Genomic DNA, 14,727 nt, shown 5'->3' with positions numbered 1-14,727 from the left:
TTTTATACGGTGGCTGAGAGAGCTCGACATGCTGCAAATAGAAAAAAACACCAGGAAATAAAGAAAACATCTTCATCAGTTTGACAACACATGCGCTGCAAAAGTTCACAACACATGCAAATACAGAAACTCGCTGCAAAAGTTCACAACACATGCAAATACAAAAACGCGCTGCAAATAGGCCTGCTCATAATGCACATACGATCAGGATGTTAAGATAAACAAAAAAAACTCGCCTTTCAGGTGCACACCACTGAAGAGTAAACATTGAACAATAAGCGGTCCCAGCCAGGTACGTCACTTATTAGTGTTCCCTTATAACATTTTCGTTGTGGTCTATGCCAGTCCCGGAGCCAGGACAAAATTTTAATATTTACTTTATTTTATGTCTTAAATCCCAGTCAATTATTCACTGCAGAAAGTGAAACTAAAAACTCAGCGATGAGAGTTCTACTTCAACATGTTCTGATAACACTAACCTTAATTTATTTCTTAATATTTCTCTTTTGGCTCAATATTGAGCTGTACAGCAGCTCTAAAAGTAAATAGTGTCATTGTTCAGCTGAAGTCAGTTTAGTGTTGATTCAGTTATCCCGCAGCTGAATCATCCATCCATATTCCAAACCGCTGATCCAATGTGGCTACAGCATAATATCATACTGGTATAAATTCATTTTTAAGTGATTATTAAATCAATTTAGGTTTATACACAGTTTCCAAGATAGAGCTCAAGATAAATCTTTACTAATCATCTTACTACTGGAACTGTTCCAAATGATTATATGAAAAGAGTATCATTTTGTAACAGTTTGACTTGATTCAGCTTCACCAAACACAAGACAAATGTCGTCCACATTGTACGAACAAATGTTCCCAACCTTTCTGCTAAGAAAGTAATTGTAAGCATCCTGACTGCAATATGCTTTTACCCTATCTCTCACCCACAGGGTTTCTGCAGGTTGTACATTTAAAGTTAAAATTTAAACTTTTTAAAGACCTTTTTAAGACCAAGTTAAGAAAAGTAAAGGAATAAATTGAAGAGAACTCAATACAACAATGTGTTTCCAAAATGTAAATATCTAGGGAGACAAACATTGAGTTTTATTACCAACAATTCCAACAGATATCCAACACTTTTTAATTTACCAAACAATAGAATACAAAAAATAACTTTTACTGTACTTTAAAATTGTCTTGTTTTCCAGTGCAAATATCTAAGGATTCTTAAATCAAAATACATTTATTGGAGATACAATATGACATAAAATATGAGGTCTTGTTTTCTGATAAATGATCAAAAAGAAGTGAGTTTATGATTAAAACAAGAACAAATATCTACCAGTGGGCTCAAAAATTTCAGCTTATTCAAAAGGAAATTTTCATAACTCATTGATTGATATTTGTTCTTTTTAATCACTCATCTACTAAGTAAGTTTTCAAGAATTTATTTTACATTTGCAACTCAAGTAAATTGATTTAAATTCGGCCTACATCTGCCACACGTGGTATGATGATCTGGGCCACATGTGGTGTGGATATAGCAATGCCACATGTCAGCCAAGAGCAAAGAAATAAACCAGAACTGGACCTTATCTGAGCCACAAAATCTTTATATATTATTTATAGAATCATCATAGCATTAACAAGCAGAATCACTGAAGGAAAGAAGAGAACAGAAAAAAGGACAAGCAGAAACACAAGAGCTACAAGCCACAGCCTTAGATGAAATCAACTGAAGGCAAAAGAACACATTAAATCTCTCCAGATCTCAGCAGAGGAGGATTAAACAACTCCACAAACAGCATTATCTTCACATATTACAAACCAGATTGACTGTATTTCTGTCATTCATCTACAGAAGTTCTTATTGAGAATTAACAGAAGTTTAACGCTCATGATTGTTTCAGTTGAAGTTACCATAATGGTGATTGGTGTTTCCATTAGTTACGCTCTTAAATCTAATTATATGTTTGTTTTCTCTGGCTGCTGTGATAGTCTGTTTGTCAAACAAATTTGTAGTAGCAAATAGTGATGGGAAGTTCGGTTCTTTTCCGCGAACCGGTTCTTCCGGACAGTTTGATTCAATAAACCAGTTGAAAAAAACGGTTCACCGGTTCTTTTACGCTCCGACGTCTATCGCGGGCCGGGATGAAAAAACTTAACACATTCAAATATAAAGTCAGTAATCATAACATCAGTCAACTAAAACATTATAATCTGAAGCGTTTCTTACAATTTAGTTTTGCATCTGCATCCAAACACATGACATATACAGGCAGTGATGTGCAAACAAAGTTTTACAGTTATAAAGTAAATAAATTAGTCTTCATCAGAGCATGATCCTCTTACATTACGATTTATTTGTAATTAAATAAACTTACGTTTCGCCAGATTGGCCCCTCATTCGAGTCCTCTCATAGCATCAGTTGTCCTAGTTAACCGATGCTGTGATGTTATCCGTTCTGTAGCTTCAGATCACACGCTGAATCACGCATGCGCAGTATCATCAGCACACCGGTTCTCAAATCGGACACGTCTGAAAGAAGCGGTTCTCGGTTGTGTACTGGTGATCCAAAAACCGTTGCAACCGATTCTACTCGAGAACGAGATTGAGATTCGAGAACCACGAGAGCGATTCAAAAGGAGTCGCTTGTTTGCTCTTGCTGTAGTTATCTTTATATCACCTTGTTTAGAAATTAAATAAACTGTCCATGGATTATGAAACAAATAAATGTTTCCAACCTTTAAAAAAAATAATAACTTGAAAGCACAACTGCACAACTTTCACTATATTGCTTTTTAAATAACATTGATATATAAAAATAAATTTGTAGAACTATTTCTGAACATTAGTGTGATCTATGTACAAAATATTATGTTCATGTTGGCATGTTTATTATGTACAGTATTATGTACAGTATTATATGCTATCATATGGTGTATTTGGAAAAGCACAAAAAAAAATTATTTTGAATTAAGTCATAAACATATTTCCAGTATGCTTTATATTATCACACTGTCCGATGTTCAACAAAACTTGACTAACGTGCTTTTTGTTCTCTTGAAAAGTTATATGCATGCGCAGTTTCATCAGCTCACCAGTTCTCAAATCAGACATGTCCGAAAGAAGCGGTTCTCGGTTGTGTACTGATGATCCGAAAACCATTGCAATCGGTTCATGACTCGAGAATGAGAACGGTGACAGTTTGTATGTTCGTTCGTGTGCGCCGCGCACTCATGTCAGCTGCTCTGCTGCTCGTGCCCATCATCATCAGTTCTCTCACAGCAGGTTAAGTCACTGTACTGTTGGTAACTGAATAACTCCGGAAAGTTGGTTTATTTTGAGAGGTATTGTCAGGCACGTCAAAAAGTGAATAACTTTAGTAATGTGTGGATTCGTGTTTGCTTACTGGAGATGCGAACTGTTTGGAACGATTCAGACCGATTTGGTGAACTGGTTCAACCGGTTCACTGAAAAGAACCGGTTAAAAAGAACGATTCGTTTGCGAACCGGACATCACTAGTAGCAAAGAAAGCTGAAATTAGATCAAATGTTTGTTTTCAATGAAAGTCGGTTTTGTTCCATTCTAAGATTTCATGACAGTTGATTTTTTACGAGATTACAATGATGATCAGTTTTGCTAGGTTATGAGATTTCGATAATGTTCAGTTTTGCTGGGTTGAGATTTTGATCCTTTACGAGATTTCAATGACTGTCGGTTTTGTTCTGTTACAAATTTTCAATGACGGTTGGTTTTATTTGGTTATGAGATTTGAATGATGATTGGTTTTGATGGGTAATGAGATTTCAATGACAGTCGGTTTTGATGGGTAATGAGATTTCAATGACGGTTGGTTTTGTTCGAGGTTTTAATGCCACTCGGTTTTGTTCCTTAACAAGATTTTAATGACAGTTGGTTTTGTTCTGTTACAAAATTTATACTGTCATTGAAATCTTGTAAGTGAACAAAACCGACCGTCATTGAAAACTCGTAACTTGTTACGAGATCTCAATGGCAGTCAGTTTTGTTCTTACAACGAAATTTCAGTGACGGCCTGTTTTACTCCACAACATTTCATTAATGGTCGATTTTTTTTTAGTTAAAAGATTTTAATGACGGTTGGTTGTCAGTGAGTTTAATTTGATTACAAGTTTTCAATGACAATCAGCTTTTTTCCATTATGACATTTCAAGGATTGCCAGTTTTGTTTCATTACGAGATTTCAGTGATGGTTGGTTTTATTTGCTTACAGGATTTCAATGACAGTCGGTTTGCAGTCACAAGATCTCAATAGTATGTTTTGTTCTTTTATGAGATTTTAATGACATTTGGTTTTGATCAGCGATTTCAGTAATGATCAGCGTTTTGTTCAGACACAAGATTTCAATGATGGTCGGATTTGTTTCTTTGTTCTTAATGAGATTTTAATTACGGTTGGTTTTGTTAATATCTCTGTGTTCAATAAATAGTAAAAAGGGTATCCAGATACTCTTAAATTTGTCTTCTTTACCCTTAATAATATAGGTTATTTTTTCCATTGCAATGCATGAAGATATTTCTCTTAACCATCGGGATATAGTAGGCCTTTCTGTTTTTTTCCCAGTAAATGGCTGTGAGCCTTTTGGCATGCAGTATACACATGTCTATCAATACTTGTGTATCCTTCTTAATATTCCAATTAGCTGGATGAATACTATATGCCATATCATATTACTAATTTCTTTCCAAAACTCTTTAATTCACATTCCAATATACAAAGAATTAATGTGCCTTTTTAAGCGTTACATTTAAAACAAGTAGCTGGTATGTTGCTATAAATTTTATTTAATTTTACCGGAGTTATACAAGTATGCATTAGCCAATTGTACTGTAACAGTTTAAGTCTGCTATTGACAGTCTGTGTTTGGGTCTTTACACATTTTTGCTCCCATTTATCCTTATCTATCTTCAATCCAAGGTCTTGTTCCCACATAGCCAGTCTGGATGCAGATGACTCCTGAGAACCTGATAATAGCATATTGTATAAAAGAGATATGTGTCCTCCACCTTGGCTTGATTTAGATATACATTTCTCCAAATTTGTTAGTTCTGGCTCATCAAGTCCTTGACGTATGAAGTTCCTAATCTGCAAATATTTATAATAATGTTTTTTAGGGATTTTGAAATTGTTGGTAATATCAGCAAATGACATTAGAACACCATCTTTGTATAGGTCTTTAATTTTCCGCACACTGTTCTCAGCCCAAAGTCGAAAGCCTAAATCCTTTCGACCAGGTATAAAATGATCATTTTGGGATAATATTGGGATAAAGACTCTTTTTCCTTTAAATAAGTTTGTACTTTCCCCCAGACATTTATCATGTTCAGTACTATTGGATTAAATGATATTGCACTCAAATTTTTCTGCAACATTTTTGTAGTGGCTGAATAAAGATATAAATTAAAAGGAATCTTAGATTTTACAAATGAATTTTCTATTTCTATCCATATAGGAGGAGCGCTTACCGAAAAATGAAACATTATCACATTATTTGGGAGTTTTAATCCTCCCCTGTCATATGGAAGGTAAAACAAAGATGTCCAGACTCTTGGGTGTTTATTATTCCAAATAAACTGGATAAACTTTCTTCGTATGTTGGTGAAAAATGAAGTAGTGGGGGGCAGAGGAATATTTTAGAAAATGATAGAGTAATTTGGTATATTCATCTTCAATATATTAATTCAACCAATTAATGAAATTGGTAAACTTAACCATCTATCTATAGACTTAGTAACTGAGTTTGTTAGGGCATTGTAGTTCAGTGCAGTTATTTTTTCTATATCTGACATAATCTGAAGTCCTAACTATGTAAATGAATCTGTAACGTTAAGATATAATTTTGACTTTTCTTCTTGATTAAGAAATAAAATAGAGGTTTTGGATGGATTTATCTCATAACCAGAAAATTTCCCAAACCTTTTAATAAGATTGAGTGAAGCTGGAATAGATTGGCTGAGCTCGGTAAGAAATAATAAAACATCATCTGCATATAGAGATATGCTATGTGTTATTGAGCCTATCCTAATGTTGCTTTCAGCTCACTGCAATAGCAAGTGGTTCGATTACCATGAGAAATAAAAGTGGTGACAGAGGACATCCCTGGCGGGTGCCTCTATTTACTTTGAAAGGCTTATAATTCCATTGGTCAGAACCTCTGCTGTAGGGTATGTATAGAACAACTCAATCCATGAGCAAAATACTTCCCCAAAACCAAACCTTTGTAGAATCTCCCAGAAATAAGGCCATTCCACCCTATCAAAGGCCTTCTCTGCATCTGAAGATAAAATTGCTGTATCTGGAGAATCCATTCTGATCCCGGTCCACTATATTTGGTAAGACATTTTCTAGTTTTTTTGACAATATCTTACTAAGTATTTTTGTATCAGAGTTTAATAATGAAATTGGACGGTAGGATTCACACTTTGTTTTTAATTTGTTGGGTTTAATAAGGAGCATAATCAGTGCACCTCTTAAAGATGGTGGGAGTACACCTTGTTGGTATGACTCTTTAAACATATTCAAAATAGGAGTGACTAATTTTTTCTTAAACTTCTTATAAAAATCAATAGGAATTCCATCTGGTCCAGGGGATCGGCCCGCTCTCAAATTCTCAATTGCACTCAATACTTCCTCTTCTGATACATCTGCTTCAAGATTGTCTTTTACCTCATTAGAGATGAGGTAAAAGACATTAGAGAAAAAAATTCTTGTTTTTTCCTATCTTCTGTATATTCTGAGCTGTATAAAGAACTAAAAAATTCTTTAAACACGTTATTTATTTTGACAGGATTTGTCGTAATATCTCCCCCATCTTCCTGAATAGAATTAATAGCACTTTCTGACTGCAACTGTTTGATTCTCCATGCTAAAAGTTTCCCTGGCTTTTCTCCTTGATCATAATAGCTTTGCTTCAATTTCATCATACTGCCTGCCACTCTAGAGGTGGACATCTCTTCATACTGGGCTCTAAGAGATAAAATTTCCTGATTGATTTTTATATCATTCATTTGGTTTTGAGATTGTCTTTTTTCTAAGTCTTTCAATTTAGAATCCAGAAGATTCAACTTTTCATTGAATAAATTTTGATTTTGCTTTAGTGAAACTAATTGTCCTATAATAAAGGCTTTAAAGGGCACCTATTATGCCCCTTTTTACAAGATTGTAAAGAATGTATTTGTGAAGTTTCAGCACAAAATACCCCACAGTTAATTTATTATAACCATTTGAAAATGTCATTTTTGGGGCCTGTTTTAAAAAGAGCTGTTTTGGTGTGTACCACCTTCAATATAAATGAGCTGCATATCCCCGCCCTGCCTTTGGATGAGGCGGGCGTAACTTGCATACCTATGGCAATAACCAGTCGGTAAAAGCAGAATGGCTGAGAATGAGAGACCCGCTGTTTTGTATGGCATTCAGCCGTACATGTTTGAACCGGAATCAGACCCAGATGATGAAGAGACTCCGGCAGAAGAAACACAATTGAGAATGGAGCAGGACGTCTCTGAATGGTTATTTGATACATTTATGTACTTATAGAGTTTTAATCGCGTCCCCTTTGCAATTATGGATGTGCAACACACACAGACACACACACACACACACACACACACACACACACACACACTGTGATAACGTTCGCGCAATTTTTTGAAACTACAAACACAAATACTGTGATAAGGTTTGCTAAGTACGTTAGATACACACTATACAAACAAGGTTTAAATTATATACACAGACATTCTACGACGACGACAACAACTTTAGACGCATTTGTTATTGAATTGGCTGAAATCGACTGAAATGACTATTTGCTCAAAAAACATTAAATACACTTATTTCTTCTGGAGGTGACGTTGGATCGCGAACAGTAGGCAACGATCCACACTTGAGGATTAACTTTGAAGCAAGACCTGCTTTGAATTGACCCTCGTTCTCAAAACAGTCAGACAAAAAATGATTCGCGCAAACATAAACGTATTTTGGAATTTTGAGTGGCGCCTTTCCTTCGTAAATAAAATCCATCCACTGCGTTTTCATTGGCTCTGATGTCGGAAGTAAGTGAAAACTACTATGTTCATTATTACATCCTACAACAGAACACTTATGTTTCTTAGGAGACATTACCGGCTGTCGTTGAAACAATGGAGGATGATTGACAGATCACCGACGGTGGGGTCTATGCCAAAACCAGATTGTCAATCAAACCACGTGGGTGGGGCTTAGCGCAATTCTACATCACAGTGAGAGCAATCTTAGAACAGGGCGTTCTGAGACAGTGCTTATGAATTATTGAGATTGTAAAAAAACCACTGGGTGGATTTTTCTCATTCTAGGGTGGTTTTGCTCACACACTGCCAACACACATTTATGGTCAAACACCATGTAAAAGTGAATTTTGCATAATAGGTGCCCTTTAAAAGCTTCCCACCTAATACTAGCTGATGTCTCTGAAGTATTCATATCAAAATATAGGTCAATCTGCTGTTCTATATATTCAATAATCTTTGCATTTCCGAGCCACTTTGGATGTAATCTCCAATTTGGTGGGTCACTTCTTAAATTAGTATCCAAGTATATCATATAGAAGCATGATCTGACAGCACCATACCAACAGTCTTGGATTTTTGACAGGAGAGGTGCTGATTTAAGAAAATAGTCAATTCTTGAGTGAGTCTTGTGTGTACTTGAGTAACATGAGAATTGTATATCTGTGGGCTTTTGGTTTCTCCATACATCAATTAAATGTAATTCATTTATTAAATTATTTAGTACTTTTCTTGTTTGATTGTGTGACCGATCAACTCCAGAAGATTGATCTTTACTCGGATCTAAGGTGCAATTAAAGTCACCTCCCATTAGTAACCATGTTGTGAGGAAATAGTAAAGAATGCAGCATTATCTATATTGGGACCGTATATGTTAATTAAGTTCAGTTTTTCTGACAAAAGGATTCCTTTTACAATTACATATCTTCCCATATTACCATATTTTACCTCAGACATCCGAAATGGAATAGATTTATGAACTAAGATGATTACACCTCTTGCTTGACTACTATAAGATGCAGAAAAAACTTGTCCAGGCCATCTCTTTCTAACCCTTATTATATCTTCAGATCTTAGATGTGTTTCTTGAAGGAACACTATCTTGCACTGCAAATGTTTAAGTCACAGCATGACCTGCTTAAGTTTTGTAAAATTGTTAAGACCCCTACAGTTCCAGGATGTTATTTTAAGCTTTACTTCTCTAGACATTGTTATTAATTATATGCAATACGCCATCTTTCTCTACTTGCATGTCCCCAAAATACAACAGAAAGAACATCGTCGTGAACATATAGATCAAAAATAGAAGGCAACCCCAAATAAAAACAAACAAATTATACAAATTAACTAATTAAACTAAATAGACACTTCCCAGGTCTCAACGACCACCCTTATCCCCCTGAATGTAACTTCACTACTAATTACATGGGTCGACCGACTCACTCCTCGAGGAACTGTTTTTTGTCAACATCTCGCCATCGCTTCCATACTTAAACTCTTTAAGATTTAGCAAACTATTTTCATTGATATACAAAAAAATTAATCAAAATGAATCAAATGATAAATAAAAATAATAATTAAATACCAATTATAAGGTAAACAAACTTTGTCCAGCTGACTTAGTCTTTCATTTGCACTCTTTCTGAGGCAATATCATGCCCATTGTGGCAGGGTGGAAGGATCACATGACAAGGAAAGCTCAGTTTAAGGCCCCAGAGGGTGGATTTTATTGGAAGACAAGTGTATACGTGAGTGGTGTATACCTCTTGCTTGCAGGAGTGCCCTCGGTCGTGTCCATGTGCGGGTGAATCCGTGCCGTGCTCGTGACGGTGCTGATCGGTCACACACTGCTTTCTGGAACGGGATAGAGAGAGAACGTTAGTCTGCTGTCTCATGGAGAGGCTTCTCCACCTTTGTCTGTGAGCATGCTGCTTATATGCAGGCAGGTTGATCAGCTGCAGGCAGGTTGATCAGCTGCAGGTGTGGCCGATCAGCCTGTGACGACCTGTGAGCAGGTGCTCCTCGTGAGTTTCCAGGGCAACACTGATGTGGACTCAGAGCGTACAAAACAATGTCAAGCTCAATGAAATAAATAAATAAAAACCCCTAACCAAACAACAAATAAAAATTATAAAATGTATAAATAAATAAGGTGGGCATTATTAAAGTCTCAAGTCTTTGTTATTACATTTCAGCTCAGTTCGTTACACCAGTTACTCACCCGATTTCTATTTGATTCTATTCTGATGGATTGTCCAAAAAGGCCTCAACTTCTCCAGGATTTTCAAAAGTATATAGAGTTCCATTGGAAGACACCTGTAGCCGTGAGGGGAAGACGAGTCTGTAATCCAGACCTTTTGCTCAGAGTTTTTTCTTGACCTCATTGTAGCGCTGGAGTTTCTTACTGACTTTGGCTGAAAAATCAGGAAAGAGCATCTCTCTCTTGCCTTTGTATAGATTGGTTATGTAATTTCAATTACTGCTGTTTTTTTTTTTTTATTACGAGATTTCAATGCTACTCGGTTTTGTTCCTTAATGAGATTTCAATGATAGTCAGTTTTGTTTGGTTACGAGATCTCAATGATAGGTTTTCAGTGTCGGTCGGTTTTTTTCTGTTATATGATTTCAAACACGGTCGGTTTTGTTTCTTTGTTCTTTGACGAGATTTCAAAGACAGTCGGTTTTGTTGCGTTACGAGTTTTCAATGATGGTCAGTTTTATACAGTTACGAGATTTCAATGATATCTTTTTTATTTGGTTATGAGATTTCAATTACGGCTGTTTTTTTTTTTTTTCATTACAAGATTTCAATGGCACTCGGTTTTGTTCCTTAATGAGATTTCAATGATGGTCAGTTTTGTTTGGTTACGAGATCTCAATGATATAGTAGGTTTTCAGTGTCAGTTGTTTTTTTCTGTTATATTCTCGATTTCTATTTGATTCTATTCTGATGGATTGTCCAAAAAGGCCTCAACTTCTCCAGGATTTTCAAAAGTATATAGAGTTCCATTGTAGCCGTGAGGGGAAGACGAATCTGTAATCCAGACCTTTTGCTCAGAGTTTTTTCTTGACCTCATTGTAGCCCTGGCGTTTCTTACTGACTTCGGCTGAAAAATCAGGAAAGAGCATCTCTCTCTTGCCTTTGTATAGAACCTCTCTTTTTTCTCTGGTCGCATTCAATACACGGACTTGGTCTTTGTAGTTGAGGAACTTCATTATCAATGCCCTCAGCGGTGCTTTGTTGTCTGATCTAGCACTCTCGATTCTGTGGGCTCGTTCAATGATCAGCGGAACACGAAGCGGTGTCATGCCCAGAGCGTCAGGAAGAAACTTTTCCAGAAAACCACACGCGTCTCGGCCTTCAACTTTCACTGGCAGCCCCACTATAGCCTTATGTTGGAACACAGACTACGATTCTCCAGATCTTCTGTTTTAGCAGAAAGTGATTTTATTTTGTCTTCCAACATTGTAGTTGTAGATTGCAGTTTGTTAACTGTATCCTCTGCTTCTGTCAGTCTGGCGGAGCAGTCACCTATTTGATTCTTAACGTCCGTCAACATGGTTAGCACCGATTCGAATTTCACAGAAAAAAACTGACTTTAATGACATAATTGCTTGGAGGATATTATCCAAGTGTGCATTATCCATTATCGGCCTCCGAGCTCTGGGTGATACCCACTAATTTCACCTCCTCATGGTCTTCGGAGCCGGAGAGGCCTTCATCCCATTCTGATTTAGACACTTTCCCACCTTTATTTTTCGACAATTTAGGTGCCATTTTTGTTAGGAATATATGAAATAACCGGCGCCATAACCGGAAGTCAGTCTCCTCAACAAGATTTTAATGACATTTGGTTTTGTCATTTTAGACATTTCGTTTTATATCTCAATGATGGTAGGTTTTCAGTCAGTGTTTTTTTTTTTCTTTCTGTTATATGATTTCAAAAACGGTCGGTTTGTTTCTTTGTCCTTTTACAAGATTTCAAAAACAGTCGGTTTTGTTGCGTTACAAGTTTTCAACGATGGTTGGTTTTATTCAGTTACAAGATTTCAATGACATCTGTTTTATTTGGTTATGAGATTTCAATTATGGTTGCTTTTATTTAGTTATGAGATCTCAATGATGCTATACAATAAGTAAAAATTTTATGTTGAATTAACGACTTAATATTTTGTAATAATGAGATAATTTTTTTCCCTCCCCACCATAAGTTTTATTTTTCTTTTTTCACCATGCAGTTCAGGGCTTCTGTAGGTTTCCAACACTGATAATAAAACAGCTTTGCATCACAGAAATAAAAAATATTTTAAAGTATATTAAAATAGAAAAACATTATTTTAAATTGTAATAATATTTCACAATATTACTGTTTTTCTGTATTTTTGATCAAATAAATGCAGGCTTGATTAGCACTTCTTTCAAAAACATTAAAAAATAGTTGTGCTTCCATGTAAGTTGTAAGAACTAAATAAAGTATCATCTATATCATCTATATTATTTGTGATGTGAAACAAACTAACTGCATGGTATAGGATGTAATGTAGGGATTATTTTTGACATAAGAACTTATGAATGCCTTTTTGGTGAATGGTTTAGTACATGTAGGTGTGCTTGTTATTGTTAACTAAATGTATAAAACATATATATTGTTAAAATCCATAACATATAAAAGGCATAGTGCCTTAAATAGTGCTGTGTGTGTGTGTACTGTTTATATCAATGTTCTCAAACTCAATTCCTGGAGAACCACAGCTCTGTGCAGTTTTGTTCCAACCATAATCAAACACACCTGGGGGAGGGGGAGGAAGGGTCTAGCTAGCCTCTGTTTTGTTTGACAACACTTACTCCACCCAGGATCACTTAGAGCACCTTTAATTTGCTGATTGCCCATATCTGTGTTTGTCATTGCAGTTTTATTTTTTCTGCTCATGGTTTTTATTTTCAATCTTCTAATTGATTTCTGCAATACAGTGTGATCTTACATTGCAATAAAACAGGATTTGTAATTTATATGTATTTTGCACAACACAGTTATTACATTCAAATGACATAAGTGGTTCAGGCTTCACAACGATTATAAAACCATCAATAGCTAAAAATCATCATCTGATATCATTGCAGCTTTAGTTGCTACTGCAAATGTGTAACACAGTTGTGTAACTCAAACACAGTATCACAGCAGCGAGAGAAGACAAACATATTATAAGAGCCCAACTAATGGAAACACTGATCACCATTATGGTGACTTCAAATGAAACAAACATGAGCATTAAACTTCTGTTAATTCTCAATTAGAACTTCTGATGAATGACAGAAATAAAGTCAATCTGGTTAGTAATATGTGAAGCTGTAATGCTGTTTGTGGAGTTGTTTAATCCTCCTCTGCTGAGATCTGGAGAGATTTCATGTCTTCAGTTGATTGCTGTGGCTGAAGTCAGTTGTAGCTCTTGTGTTTCTGCTTGTCTCTTTTTCTGTTCTCTTCTTTCCTTCAGTGATTCTGCTTGTTAATGCTATGATGATTCTATAAATAATATAAAGATTTTGTGGTTCAGATAAGGTCCAGTTCTGGTTTATTTCTTTGCTCTTGGCTGACTTGTGGCCCAGATCTGGCAAATAGGAGTGGCCCAAGTGCCATCATTCCACACCACATGTGGCCCAGATCATCATACCACTTGTGGCAAATGTAAGCCGGATCGGGGCTGGCACAAAATTGCTATCAGGGCCTGACTTTTTTAGTCTTAATTTGTGTAAGGGCAAATTAAGATTTTTTTCCCACAGAAACCCTGCAATCAGGTAAAGATACATGTCTGGATGACATACTTAAGGTAAACGTTTAATGTTCTTTGTAAAACGTTCACACATCAGAATCTTATTTAAAACTTCAAATTCATCGTTTATGTTCAGTTTTAGTAAACACTTTTACCATTCCATTTTATGCCTTTTGTCATTTAGTTTTGTTTCAGTATAAGCTAATAAATCAATCAGCTGTAACAGCTTTTAGTGCTTGCCTAAAACAACTGTCCTTTACAATCATCACACTCAATTCTCTGGTTTAAAATAGGTGATACCAGAGTTCAGCAGAGCCCAAAACGTTTCATTACCTTTTAAACAAATGACTATGATTATGATAATGATGATGAGTAATATTATTTTTTGCTAGTATTATTTTATAAGCAGAAAAATATCCATCATGCCAAAACTGACAGATCACAGTAGGACTTCACAAACAGAGAAGTGGAATGATTCCTCTTTTTCTTTGTATTCAGGAATAGCTTCACTGCTGTGTGATTGAAGACTTCCTTTACTAACATCGCATGGCCAAATTTTCCAAAAGGGAAAACACAATTATATGGTGATCGTTCTGCGTGTGCAGAGCTTTGGGGACTATAGGCACATCTGGCCCCACTGAGCATGTCTGCTTACTGTCTTTATCATCTTCAATTAAGCCTTGGCCTGATCAAAGATCCCATTCATTGATTAGAAACAATGCATTCAGCTTTGTCCAACAGTGTTAGGAAAGAACTAGTTAGGGCCAACTGTAATACAAGGCTAAGAATAGAGTTCACATTTGTCAATGATTTATTGTTCTTGCAACTACCAATCGGATGAGAGAGAGAGAGAAAGAAATGGGGCCTAAAT

This window comes from Chanodichthys erythropterus, chromosome 11, assembly GCF_024489055.1.
Source record: "Chanodichthys erythropterus isolate Z2021 chromosome 11, ASM2448905v1, whole genome shotgun sequence".
NCBI classification, from domain to species: Eukaryota; Metazoa; Chordata; class Actinopteri; order Cypriniformes; family Xenocyprididae; genus Chanodichthys; species Chanodichthys erythropterus.
The sequence above is the reverse complement of the archived record's forward strand: the minus strand, read 5'-3'. Positions refer to the sequence as shown.